At 35.4% G+C, this 12,956-nt stretch overlaps 1 protein-coding gene across 1 annotated transcript in view; it reads right to left on the reverse strand.

Annotated features, from left to right (window-relative positions):
* The window catches only part of HMGCLL1 (3-hydroxy-3-methylglutaryl-CoA lyase like 1), a 75,851-nt gene that overhangs the window by 14,153 nt on the left and 48,742 nt on the right, over nucleotides 1-12,956 (reverse strand).

The following is a 12,956-nucleotide window of genomic DNA, read 5'->3' on the forward strand; positions in this document are numbered from 1 at the left end:
TACCCTTCACTGGTATTTGTATTTTGAAAATCATTGCAAGAGTAAAAAATACAACTCCATTGAATGCTGTAAAACAAAACTCGAAACCAAATATATTCATTCTTCTGCACCTCATTCTCTACAGTAACTAAAGACTAGTTTCCCAATTAGTTAAGCAAAAATTATGCCAATATTACAGTAAACATGATAGTATAGTAAAGCACAAGTTATTTCTGTCTGCTTATTCCCTTTATATTTTTAACAAGAAAAAAATCTACTTCTAATGGCATTTTTTTCCTTAAAATTCATTCTTGCTAAATAGCCTGTGAACTTGCAAATGGCTGTGCACATCCTTATTTGATTCAAGACTCAGACAAATGTACTTAACAAATGGGAACACTACAGTCTTGTCGGAAAATCTACTGCAAAGATTCAGAACCGAGGAACAATCTCCCCTTTAAGAGCTATGGAATATATGTTTTAGTCATTCATGTGTATAATTTCAAGGAAGTAGCACTTTATATTTTGTGCAAAAATACAGTGTCTTGAGTAGAATTCCAGGATGGGATTATACAATAACAATAATTACAGTAACATGGACAAAGGAGATGCAATCAAAAAGGGCATTTTTTGGCCACCCTAGGGAGAAAGAAATTTTATTTCAAATAAATTTTTTATCACAGTTTTCGTTTTAATGCAAGAAACTTTTTTTTCTAAGTGTGATAGTTTCCCATCTTTTACTGTTCCATTACAATTGGACCAACTTTATAATGTTTATCACATTACAGTACCTTAGCCTGTTACACTGCCTCCCCTTCAAATACATTGACTAATTAAATGGTAGCATTAAGGTGGAGAGCCACAAAATTTAAAATGTCTTGAAAATATTTTTCTCTTATTCTGATGGAAGTTCCTTTTTATAAAAAGACATTTGAAATTGTCTATCCAATGTATCTACCAGCACTATAGCCAGAACATGTCTTTTGTTTAAAAAGGCATTTAACTTAGCATCTCATACGTTGCTATAGATGGATGTTATATTCCTCTGCTAAATCTACTTTTATTTTGTTTACTTCATTTATTCTTTAGAGGAAAAAATACTCCATCAAGTTAAAAATTATTTCCAATTGTTGTAACTCTTATTGCAAGCAAAATTTAACTGCTATGAACATTGATTAGAAAAAAAAAAACTTTCTTTCTCTAAGTGCTTGCTTTATGCACTTGAATGGACTCCGTTAAGCAAATCACATCATTTGCCTCTGGCAATCTTACCACATATCATTTGCACTAAGCAACAAAGAAGAGAAAAGAGCAAACATGCAAGCTGGAAAAATTAGGGAGTGTATAACACTACCATCTATTTTTGTTTAAAAATTATAAAAAGGTTTGTATTTCTGAATTTCTGAATGTTTCAATTCATAGCGCAATATTTAAAAAGAAAAAAAAAGATAAATGACAAATTATCTGACTTGGGAGACTGTTTCTGTGTTGCTTCTGCACAGCACAGAAAGAAAAAATTATTGTCATACTTTAAGTACTACATCAGCTTTGGTTTCTGTCTTAGCTGAAGAGTCATCTTCAACTTATTCCACTTATGCAAATGCTCACTTGTCCTCCCAAGCTACAAAGATCCACCCAACACTCATTTGGAGTGAGTTCAGAACTCCAGCCTTCTGGTCACAGTTACCTACATATTTTCTGCAGCTTAATTTACCTTAGAAAACATCCTAAGATCTTGTTTAAAGACACTTGGTGCATCTCAGAATAGGAAGTAACTCTCCCTTCTTCATTGTTGGCTAGCTGATAATAAAATTCCTTCTGAGGAGCTGTAAATATTCAAGAATGGCCAGAGGTTTAGTTCCACCCCCTCAATACAGCTGTCTGTAGAGCTGCCCATAAAGGAAGGAAACATCATCCTGTAAACACTACACTTCCCTACTGGAGACCCTGGGATTTGTCATTGCCCAAGTCTGTTCCAGCCATGGTAAACTCCTCTGATCCTCGCTTGGGTCTGAAATGCAGGTTCCATGCAATGTCCTCTTTTTCAAGCAAAAACTAGAATACACACACTTACAAATAATGAAAGGTCATGAAAACAATAATTTCCAAGAGCGAAGCACAGTAGCGATTCTGTCCTTTTTTCCAGTTGCTATTAAACTTTAAGTAAAGCTACTTTAGGGTAAAAAAGGAAAAGGAGTCATTCCCATCAAGTAGAAAAATAAACAAGTCTAAAGGCCATTTATCTTCTTCTCGCTGATGTGTACAGATTAAAGTTCCACATGATTAGAGGGAGAACTAAAAACAAGTCAAGCAACACTTATAGAAATTATTTATTTTCAAAAAAGAATGTAAATTAGATGAGGAAATAAATTCTGAAACAAACAAAAAAAAAAGGTAATAAAGGTATTTAAAATAGTTGTATCTTGTATCTTGACCAAACTTTTGAAATTTTTCTTTCACGATTATTTTTAAAATTATGTTGAAATATTGTATTTTATTTCTGTCACTGCTCCACATAACTTTTTATGGTCCAGCATACAAGCTCAAATCCCCAGAGACATCGTCAGCACACTCAGAGCTGACCAGAACCTCTGAAATCTCACCTCCAGAGACATCCTTAGATACCATTATGGAATGCCATTTGTGGAATGCTACAAATCCTACTAGGAATGACAGCAAAAATCTCTCTTTCATGTGGCTAAGGCACAGGAAAGTTGTGCTCTTTTGTGGCTATATATATGACCAAAAACCTAAATGGCATCAGGACTAGAATTCAACTCTCCACTGTGTGTAACCCTTGCACAATCCTTGGCACAGCCTTGCCCTGGGGTAAACAGAGCTCCACCAAGCAATTTCTAGCACAGTCTGGGAACCAGCACCCTTTAGGGACCATGCATAATTGTCAGACTGGATTTTTCGAAGGTGAGAGTTTGGTTTTCAGAATGCAAGCTTTACACAGCAATTTGCCATAGTGCCAGAGGCCAGGGCGTGCTGAGAGCATGGCAACCCTTTAAAGGATATGGTAACTGTAGGAATGCAAATCCTAATGATACATACAACCTCATCTCTAAAATTACCACAGCAGCTAATGAGATAGCAATTGAGAAAGCAATGCATGTTGTGGCAGGGTGGTGAGAAGGGAGAAAGGAGAATGGGATGGGCTTACAAGGACGGGTTCTGAGATGAGCCAGTAGAGCAGGATTGTATTTGTGGAAATCCCATTTCATTTGTTGTGGAAGTTAGAAGGTGTGGGAGAGACAAGCAAGACACCATAAAACTAAAATAGACAATTGTGGAGAACTAGCTTGTCTTTCTGTGGATGAGAGAGTGCTCATGTAATGCTGAATCAGGCCCAAGAACCAATCTTAGGACCAATGAAAATTCTTTATTTTCCAGTCATCTAGATAATCAAGACTTTCATTTTTAGGAATTGAATCTAACACTGTTGTAAAATAACAGTTATCAGTTGAACTTTTGATTGCTACAGGCAGTCATCTCATTAAACCTACAGCCAGTCACTATCGATCATGCAAAAAACCACTCCAAATACTACCTTTTATGCATGCAATCCAAGGCACAATAGAAATATGCATGGGGAATTTGACACCAGTGTGCCCTCACCATATTTTTTAAGCATGCTAAAGACCAGTGATTTCAGGTTTTTAGTGCTGTATTTTCACAGTTTCTAAAAGTACTAATTATTTATTTTAAATATGGCTTAGCATTTTGAAAACTATTTTATACTAATTTGTTCTATAAACACCTGAAACCCTGTTTTGTTTTTTTTTCTTAAAGCCTTCTTACATTTCCAGCATTTGGAAGTAATTTGTTTCTAGTCCAAAAAAATGAATGTCTGTCTCTAACAAAAAGAGTTGGATTGCTGCCCAATCCACTTCAGAACTGGATGATGCTGACTCTTAGCCATTTAAATAGTCAAGTTAAACAAGACACAGTTGGGATGATAAAAGGAGGTCCGTAAAGAGACTATTGCTCTGGCTATGTGGACTTAAAGCTATCAAACAATGACTAGGAAGATAGTGTAAGAGAGAAAAAAATTAATGTAAGTACCAGGGAAAACATTCGGTTTAGGTGAATGCAGGAGCACGGTATCTGTTCACATCTTTCTTTCCTCTTGCCAGTGAGCTGCCAGCAGGACATTTACTCTGCTTAAGCACTGACAGATGTACAAAATGGCAAAAAGGCATTACAAAAGACAACAAAGTGAAGGGGACGTAGACAATAACAGGCTGTGTGGAGTATTATCCTAAAAAGCAACTGTAATATAATTTTGTATCTAAATTATATTCTGGGATATTTTGTGGGAGCCTTGTTTGCAAGCACTACTGCGCAAGCTTCTTACAATCTGGAAAAAGGTGAAAAAAAACCAGGATTGTCTTCTCATATTTTCTTGATACTAGTTCATTTCCCTTTTGCAAACTGTAGTTCCAGATATGACAACTAAAGATGCACCAGAATAGAATCTGATGAAGACCAGAGAACCATTTAAAGTAAATTCTTTGAATCTGCTTATTTTTGCACAGGAAGAAGTGCATTCACAAGAGGATAAAGATGCACAGTAACAAAAGCAGTACTAGAAATGTATTTTAGGTACTGATCAACCAAATCAGTATGGCCTTAATGGTTCTAGATTTAATGAATCAGAAAATTATCATGAAACTTAAATTGGAATGTACCACCAACACTGCAGAATGAAATGTGCAAATGAACGCCACTTACAGGATGGGGAACTCAGAAATTAAACTATTTAAGACATGATTAGGCAAGATACAATAAAACAGCATTCCAAGAAAAAAAAAAGTAGAAGTGTGCAAGGAGGACACAAATACAGAAAAAGAATATTTGGGCCAAATTTTTTTTTTTAATAAATACACAGCTTAAATTCTATTTGAATAGAAATGATCTTTGCTTTTAAGATAGAAAATGAAAACCATTTCAGATTTTATTTGTATAATTGCTGCAATGATTTTCCATTCATATTCCATTCAGACATAGAGTGATAATTATGTATGAATTTGCAGAGATATAAAGAAAGATGCATAGATTTGCATGGGAAAATCAAATCTTTATAAATATTTTAAAGACAGTTAAGGTTTGACTGTAAGCCAAATGAAAGTCATGTCTACTGTTCCAAGTCAGCTCTAGTGAGGTAATTTGAAGATGAGAATAATCTATATCTGACGAAGGCTCCCTTTTTTTCATTATCCCAAAGCAGGACTTGAGGTTTGTTGGCTCAGTAACTACGTCTGAAAGCTTCTGAAATCCAATCAGCATATTACAGGCAGCTAAACCAATGTACATTTCTATTATTCATTAATCCTTTATAGTATGCTAAGTTTCATTTCAAATAAAAACCATGCATACAGGCTACTTATCAGTATAAGCATATAAACAAATCTTTGCCTCGGGAACTCTCACTGCTATTTCAATACACAATAACAAATATATTCCCCTTCCTATCCTAAGATGTTCAAACAATAAGAACCTTGAAATAAAGTCTGCCATTTAGGTTTTTTTCCCAATTATACTGTAACAGTATAATAATAGAAATGATTAATTTATTTGTGGACTCTTAGACTATCAAGTTTTTCTGAAGCATAAGGATAGGGGTCAAAACTTTCAGTTCCTCAGAAGTTGCATACTGTGCACATTCTGCAAAAAGCAGAAGAAAGCAAAAAAGATACAGTTGCTAATTCTTTTGTACTGATCTGAGAAAAGAGCGGGAGTGGTGTTGCCTGTTCATTTGCTTAATTCATTATTTTGCTGATATTACAGGCAAAACCATAAAATCAATACAAAAAAAAAAAAAAAAAAAAAAAAAGACAAAATTCTGGAAAACATCTGTCAGATTTTCAGATTCTGAGCATGAACGCCTATGTTTTCATTTTCTTCCCATATGCAGGTCTGATTTATCCATTTGTGCAGTATGTTTTTTCACTTACAATAGTAACTAACTAACTGCTCACAGTAGCAATATTATTTGATCAAATGCAAGTTTTTTTCTACTTTCTGAAAGTTGAAACCCTCTTTTTAAGTTTTCTTTAGAGGAAGAAAATTAGTACTTTTCAGCCTGCTACCTTTGCTTAACTCACCTGCCATTTCCCCCTGCTTTCAAATAGAGTTTTATTCACCTGTCTTGCTAGTTTTCAACCTCAAACAATTCTACTCACATGCTTTCCTAATATCAAGTACTTCTTTGTCTCCAACATCTGCTTTTTCAATTGCTAGCTTTAGCTAAATGCTATGTCATTTTCACAGGGAAAGGGGAATAAAAGGAAACAGAAACAAAAAGGCTAATTGATGTTTTCTAAAGAATTTTATTTTACTGCCAACATTTCACCTAGCTTGCTAACAATTCAAAAGTGCTGTTTATACTTTCAAACCCAGAAAATACCTAGTACGTGCCCAAGATCATTTAGTTCTTGGAAAAATCCAAAAGTAGGAATCTAGGTATACCCTTATTTAAAATAACAGGCATGTTGTAATAAAGTCTCTTGCTTTGCCTAAAATTTTGTCTATTCTCATTCTCTTATGTTTGATCTCAAACATTTTCTTTTGCATATTTTGGAATGTTACACAGATTTCCACTAACCAATTGTGCCAGTTATCCTGTTTCTCGCAATGGAAATCTAAAATTTGAAAAAATTTAATTTCTATAAGCTAGAACAATTACCGTTAACATGAGCATTACACTATTGCAAATTATTCATTTAAGCAGAAAAACCTAGGACCTACAAGCCAATATATCCACAACTCTGCTGATGGGTGCTTTCCAGCTTAAAGAAGTTTCCTTTCATAATTCCATTTGTTTCCTGCCATTTAGCCAACTTTCCACTTAATACATGCTGCCACACCTTAATATGAACTTGCAGTGCAGAACACTGTAAATTGTTTTCTCAAAAATCATATGATGACCATTGTACATCCTTTGTCTTCATTGGCAGTGATTACCTCAAAGAATTCCAGCAAAATACTGAAGCCTGACCAGCCCTTCCTGAATTCTGTACAGCTACTCTCAGTCAAGCTGAATTTTTTGTAATATTTCCCCATATGAACCTTGAAATTAGTTTCTGGAGATCTCTGTTAAATCTTCTGCAGTTTCTTGGCATATATTTGTAAACCGCAGAGGAAAGCAAACTTGTGAGGTATGCTGAAGCCCTTCCATTTCTATGCTTTATTCAAAATAGGAATAGTAAGCATATAATTTTTTTTTCCAAGTCCCCAAATACGTGCATGCTTCATATGGCATATGTGCATTCTCCTATGCTCACATTGTGCTTCTTAACATCTTCAGAGTGACAGGTTGTGCAGGATAAAAGAAATGGAAGGTTACAGGGCTGAGATAATTTGATTGGGCATATGTGTATTTTGATCATTTGTTCACTCATATACCTTAGCTTCTTAATCTAAAAAGTACATTTTACACAAAACTTAAAATCTATTCTGTTTTTAAATTTCAAATTCAACAATTAAGTTTTAAATCTTCATAAAAGTAATCTGTACTTGTCTGATGATCTTTCTCTGGTTTTTTCCTAGCATTTCACAAAGTAAAAGAGATAAGCCTATTTATGTTTTAGGGGAAAAAAAAAAAAAAAAAAAAGCATTGAGTACAGTGACAAGTGAAATTAGGAAAAGACAAGCCAAGATGTATATTATGGCTCCTGTCCTCTGTACCTTCTTATTTCCACACAGTACTTCCCTATTAGCTTAAAAATCAGTCTGCAAGCCAATTTTGAAATTTTAACTGAACTGTCATCATCATTTTTTGCTCTGTTAAAATTTAGTTCAGATATAAATAACTTAATTGCCAGGTAGTGAGTGCCCCAGCACACTGCTGAAAAAACCCCAAAATACTACTATCATTTAATGTATTATTGAAGCAAGAATTTTGGCAGATAATACCTACAAATTCATTTTGCCAGTTACTATAGAGCTCCCTCAAACCAGTATTTTTCTGATGTGTGTAGCAACAGGCAAATCTGGCTGGACTGGTGTCCCCAGCCAGATTAAAAAGTTTGTATTCACTGTTATAGGAGAAATTCCTAGCACAATAAGTACATGCAAAGCTTCATACTTTTCACATTTACTTTTCTATTTTCTCTACCTTAAAAGAGAAGTGTCAATTCATTGTACTGCACTATAGCTCTGGATGACTGTGCTTTTCAGGGAAATAAAAAGGATTCCTTACAAAAGAAAAATTATAAAGTATTGTTTTGGGTTTTTTTTTTTTTTCTTTCTTTATCAGTATATAAAGCTTGTGAAAACTAAACCAAAGGTATTGTACTTATAACTTTACACCACAGTTTCATAAAACTGTACTTAAAGAAAATTATCCCGTTACTTCTTTTTTAAATAAAGAGATTAACTGGTAACTGTGTACATGCTTGTATGTATAATTCAGTAAAAAGGTAATAAATCACCAACAGAAACCCTGAAACAATTTATCAGGAACTACTATCCACATACATTTGATTTTTTTCCCATTCAGCTTTCCACCACTTCTATCCATATCTTCATACCATTTTACCACTATTTTCTTTTACCACTCCTCCATTCTATTCAGATAATCAGCTTGCCTGGCTTCTAGCTGTAACTACTAGTCATTCACTGGGATAAGCTAGGATGAGTCCTCATCTTTGTAGATTTCTACTAAAATATGCCAGACAAATTCAAGGTGAAAGAACTAACTGCATGATACAAATGTTAAGTGAATTTTCTAGTACAGTAGTGTTCTTACATATGATGTATTTATTTGTAAATTTATCACTATGGGCATTACAGGCATATTCTTTTATGTCAGTCACAGAAATGCAGACCTGAAAACTTAAGAGGAATATGTCAGTGAATGTAATCTGGCACCTGAGAGAGACATTTAAGTGCTGTCAGACACCAACACTGATTTCTCAGGCTTTCCTGAGCCTTTTTTTTTTTACCAAGAGAGTTGCAAGTGGAGAACTGTTAGGGCTTTGTTTCCACCTAGACACCAGGAATTTCTGAATTTAACTGAGTAGGAATATCTTGCCTCTGGAAGACAAAGCCTCCAGCTGAGGTCCAAGATCAAAGCTCATGAGATCTTCCAACTCTCAGCACCCACCCCACTACCCATCACTAAAAGCCATCCTTAAATCTCCAGTTATTGGTTGCCAAGTCCCTTCTCTAAAGACTTGACTGTCCTAAAAAGCAGCAAGGACAGACTACTCCATAAAAGAAGGCAAGCAAGGAGCCCAGAGTCATAGCCAGGCAGGTAGTGGTAGCAACATCACAAAAAAAAAAAAAAAAAAAAAAAAAAAAAAAAAAAAAAAAAAGTCAAGCAAGATCAGCCAGGTCTGAGGGTAAGCCAGTAAGTCAAGCCAGCAGGTGAGAATGAAAATCAGAGAGGTACAAGATAGAGCAAGTGCAATTGCAAGGCTGCTGCAGAGTAGCTCAGGGAAGGGCCAAGCACTAGACCTTCAGGTTTAAAGCCACTGCCAGATGGAGAGGGAGTCTGCACTGAGGATTCTTAGCAGCAAGCAGCTCCTGGACAAGAGATCTCAGCAGCATCTGGTCTCTAACCTGCACCTGAAAGGGGCTATGACAGCTTATGACTTCAAGTGAGCTCAACAGATATAAAAAAATCCTGTATTAAAAAAAAAAAAACCAAGATGGACAGCTATATGTAGGAGATGGTTTTGGATGGAAAATTCACCTCATCCAATGTTTTGCATGGAAGTTCATGTAAATCATGGAGAAGGGAATTTTAAACACAGGGGGTTTTTAGTGGCTTAACTTAGACTCTACCATTTCATGCTGCTGACTGTTGTGAATTCTATTCCTGTAAAAAATTATCCTTGTAAATAAATAAACCATGAATTTCAGCACCTACGTTCAGATTCCTCTCCTGCTTCTGGCAGTTAAAGCATCCAGGCCAATACTGAGTGCCTTTGAGTGAACCTAGATTTTACTACATAAGTAAACTGAATGCACAAAAATACACAGTTTAGTTAAGGTCTCCAGCATACACCAAAAGACTAGATTCAATTTAGTTAAGTGATGCAGGAAAAAAGGTCAGCAGTCAGCCATTCTTATTTGGATTTGCTTTTCTCTTAAGTTTATTTCATCGTTAAAATTCAAGGATCTTAAAGAAATTCATAAAATACTATTAAATATTTAAGCTCTCTGAAAGAGGATATACTATAATGTTTGTAATAAAAATCTGGACTCTCAAATCAGGATTTTTCAGTCTGAACCTTGGAAGTTTATTAAAGACTTGCTAAATTCTGCTTCTAGTACTAATGTGGGTATTTTATTTCAAAATTATTGTTTTCTGGAAAAAGAAAGAACTAATAAAATGAAGTTTCATTTGGCATGTAATCAATCTCACTCATCTCATTGTGTCAAATAAAATGAACATGATTACACAAGGCGGTAAAAATCCTTGGTCTTCTAAGTCATTAGAGTTTTATACTTGTTTTTTTTAAGTTAGAATTTGATCCTCATAGTGTAGGAATAAGTTCTTTTTAATGAATTAGAATAGCAATTTGAGTTTGATAAAATTCAATGGGACTGTCATGTGATTGTTTCCTTTATTCAGGTATCACAGCCTCTTAGCATACTCTTTATCGTGTTTGAATATATATTATAAAGACAGAAAAAATTATTTTTGGCAACTATACAAGCTCTACAGGAAAAAAGTTCTTGAACACTTCCACTAAACACTTTCCCTTCCATAGTCATTCTGTACACACAACGGGAGTCAAATGCCAATGAAACTCAAATCTCAGATCAATGGCCTACCTTACCAGGGCCTCTCAAGAAAGAAATTTCCTGACCCATCTTTTTTACCCTTCCTTGAAGGTCTGTAACAATTTTCTATAAACGCTTTACTATTTCTTTAGCTACACTATGTGTTTGTCACATTAGCTAACACACATATGTAATTTTACTCAAAATATTAAAACCTCTAACTAGATGTCCACATCATTTCCTATCTTCTGAATTGTCTCTTTGGTAAATTCTATTCTCTGGTAGTTTTATATTAAGAGCCAGTAATGTTTCTACTTCAAATGTTTGCTGGTTTGTTTTGAAGCATCATTTCATGTTCTTCACATTTTTACACAGATTCTTTTCATAAAATATAGTGAATTTCCTTTCTATCTGTATTATTCACTTCAGCAATTTAAAACATTACTTATGCTTTAAAAGCTGGCTAATCTCTCTCCCATCTTTCACTACCTATCCTTTTGCTAAAACAACACATATAAAACTGAATACTGAAATTGCAAGACTACTGCCCTGCTAATTTCTTATACAGATACAGCCTGTCAGTTCTAGATGACTTTGGATCAGCCCCAAAAGAAAGAAAATATTCTGGGTAGTATAATCCTGCATGAAACAATGTGATCTGTATAAAAAATCACTTACTGAATCACCAGCAACTCTTTCCACTCCTAGGAGATCTCCCATCGAAGCAATGCTTGAATTAGTGCAGAGTGATTTGTGGCCTTCCAGCTGTCATTCATTAATTCTTAGGAAATACAATATACAATACAACAGTACTCAGCCTGGCGTTGTTCAGCAATGTCTTAGGAAGAGTGTAATTTGTCTGCTGAATGTTCTTTAAACTTGTTTTCAAACAATAACTGTAGCCTATTACTTCTACGACCCCCCAAACACATTTCACTCTTGCTGAAATATTGTGTCGGTCACGCAGACCCATAAAGGGGGAAGGGAAAGGGATTGTGTCTGAGAAGAATTTGGTTTGGGAAACAGCAGCTGAATGGAATACAAGGGATTTTATTCCAGTGCTCGGCCATTCCTGTACCTTTGGCAGAAAGAAAAGCACAAGCAAGCCTGACAGCAGGGACTGGAAGTGACCTGGGCACAGATTCACTTGCTTCAGCACTTCACCACACAGCTGACCTGCAATTTAGGAGTCCCTGTTTTGGAAGGAGTATTGCTTTAGAAGGAGTTATAATTCACTGCTAGCTGCCTTGGGTTTTTGACCAGAGACAAGAGAGGACGCTGGGAGGTGCAGGATCTGTTTGAGGATCCAAAAGCCTAGGGAACTTCTTTTAAGTGAGCCAAGGAGCTGCTTGCACAAAGCCAGTCAGAGAGACTGTGTAATGCCTGCTCCATCAAGGACTTTTGGCAAACTCTGTGACAAGTTCAGCTCAGCCAAAACCACGGCACCTTCAGACATGTGCTGTTGGACAACAAAGGGGAGTTTTCTGGTGGGTCTCAGGCATCCTACCTTCCCAGAAATCTGAGAAGATTGCACAGGAATTTCTTTTTAAGTCTTTGCTCTCTTGAATTTGCATGTTAATTATCCTAAAGTGCACATTAGGTACCTATGAGGTTTGTTGGTTTGGGGGGTGGTTTTTTGGGTTTTGGTTTTTGCTTGGTTTTTTGTTTGTTTGTTTGTTTGTTTTTTAATTTTTATTTTTTTTTACTTTTAGCTCTTACACAGTTGGTTTAAGAACTAAATAAAAAGATAGGAGCAAGAGGTAAACATGAGACAAGAATCACTTACAACAAATACTGGAGTTAACAAAACATAGCCATTGTTCAGTGTTTAGTAGGCACCATGACAGCAATTACTTCAAGGAAGGATTTGAAAAACAATGCTTCAAGTATTTTTATGGCCAACTCCTCCCATGCTCAGGGGTTTTCATGCTTTTAGCTATTGCATCTGCAACTGAAGCTAACTGTGAAATTAGCAATTTATTTATCCCATGGTACATGCACACACATTTGCAACAGTAAAAGTGAATAAGGGTGAATAGTGAATGCTGTGAGCAAAAGTTTCTTACCAGATTTTGTCATTCCCTACTTAATCGAATACCTGCGGATTCCCATATTGAAACTTTTCTTGCTCCTTCTTGTGGCATAGACCACTAATACTGTTAACACAATTGTATCTAAATAGCATAATACGAGTTCTGCCAAAATAACAACTCAGACAAAGGAAACTTTGACCTTCA

This window comes from Sylvia atricapilla, chromosome 3, assembly GCF_009819655.1.
Source record: "Sylvia atricapilla isolate bSylAtr1 chromosome 3, bSylAtr1.pri, whole genome shotgun sequence".
In the NCBI taxonomy this organism is placed as follows: Eukaryota; Metazoa; Chordata; class Aves; order Passeriformes; family Sylviidae; genus Sylvia; species Sylvia atricapilla.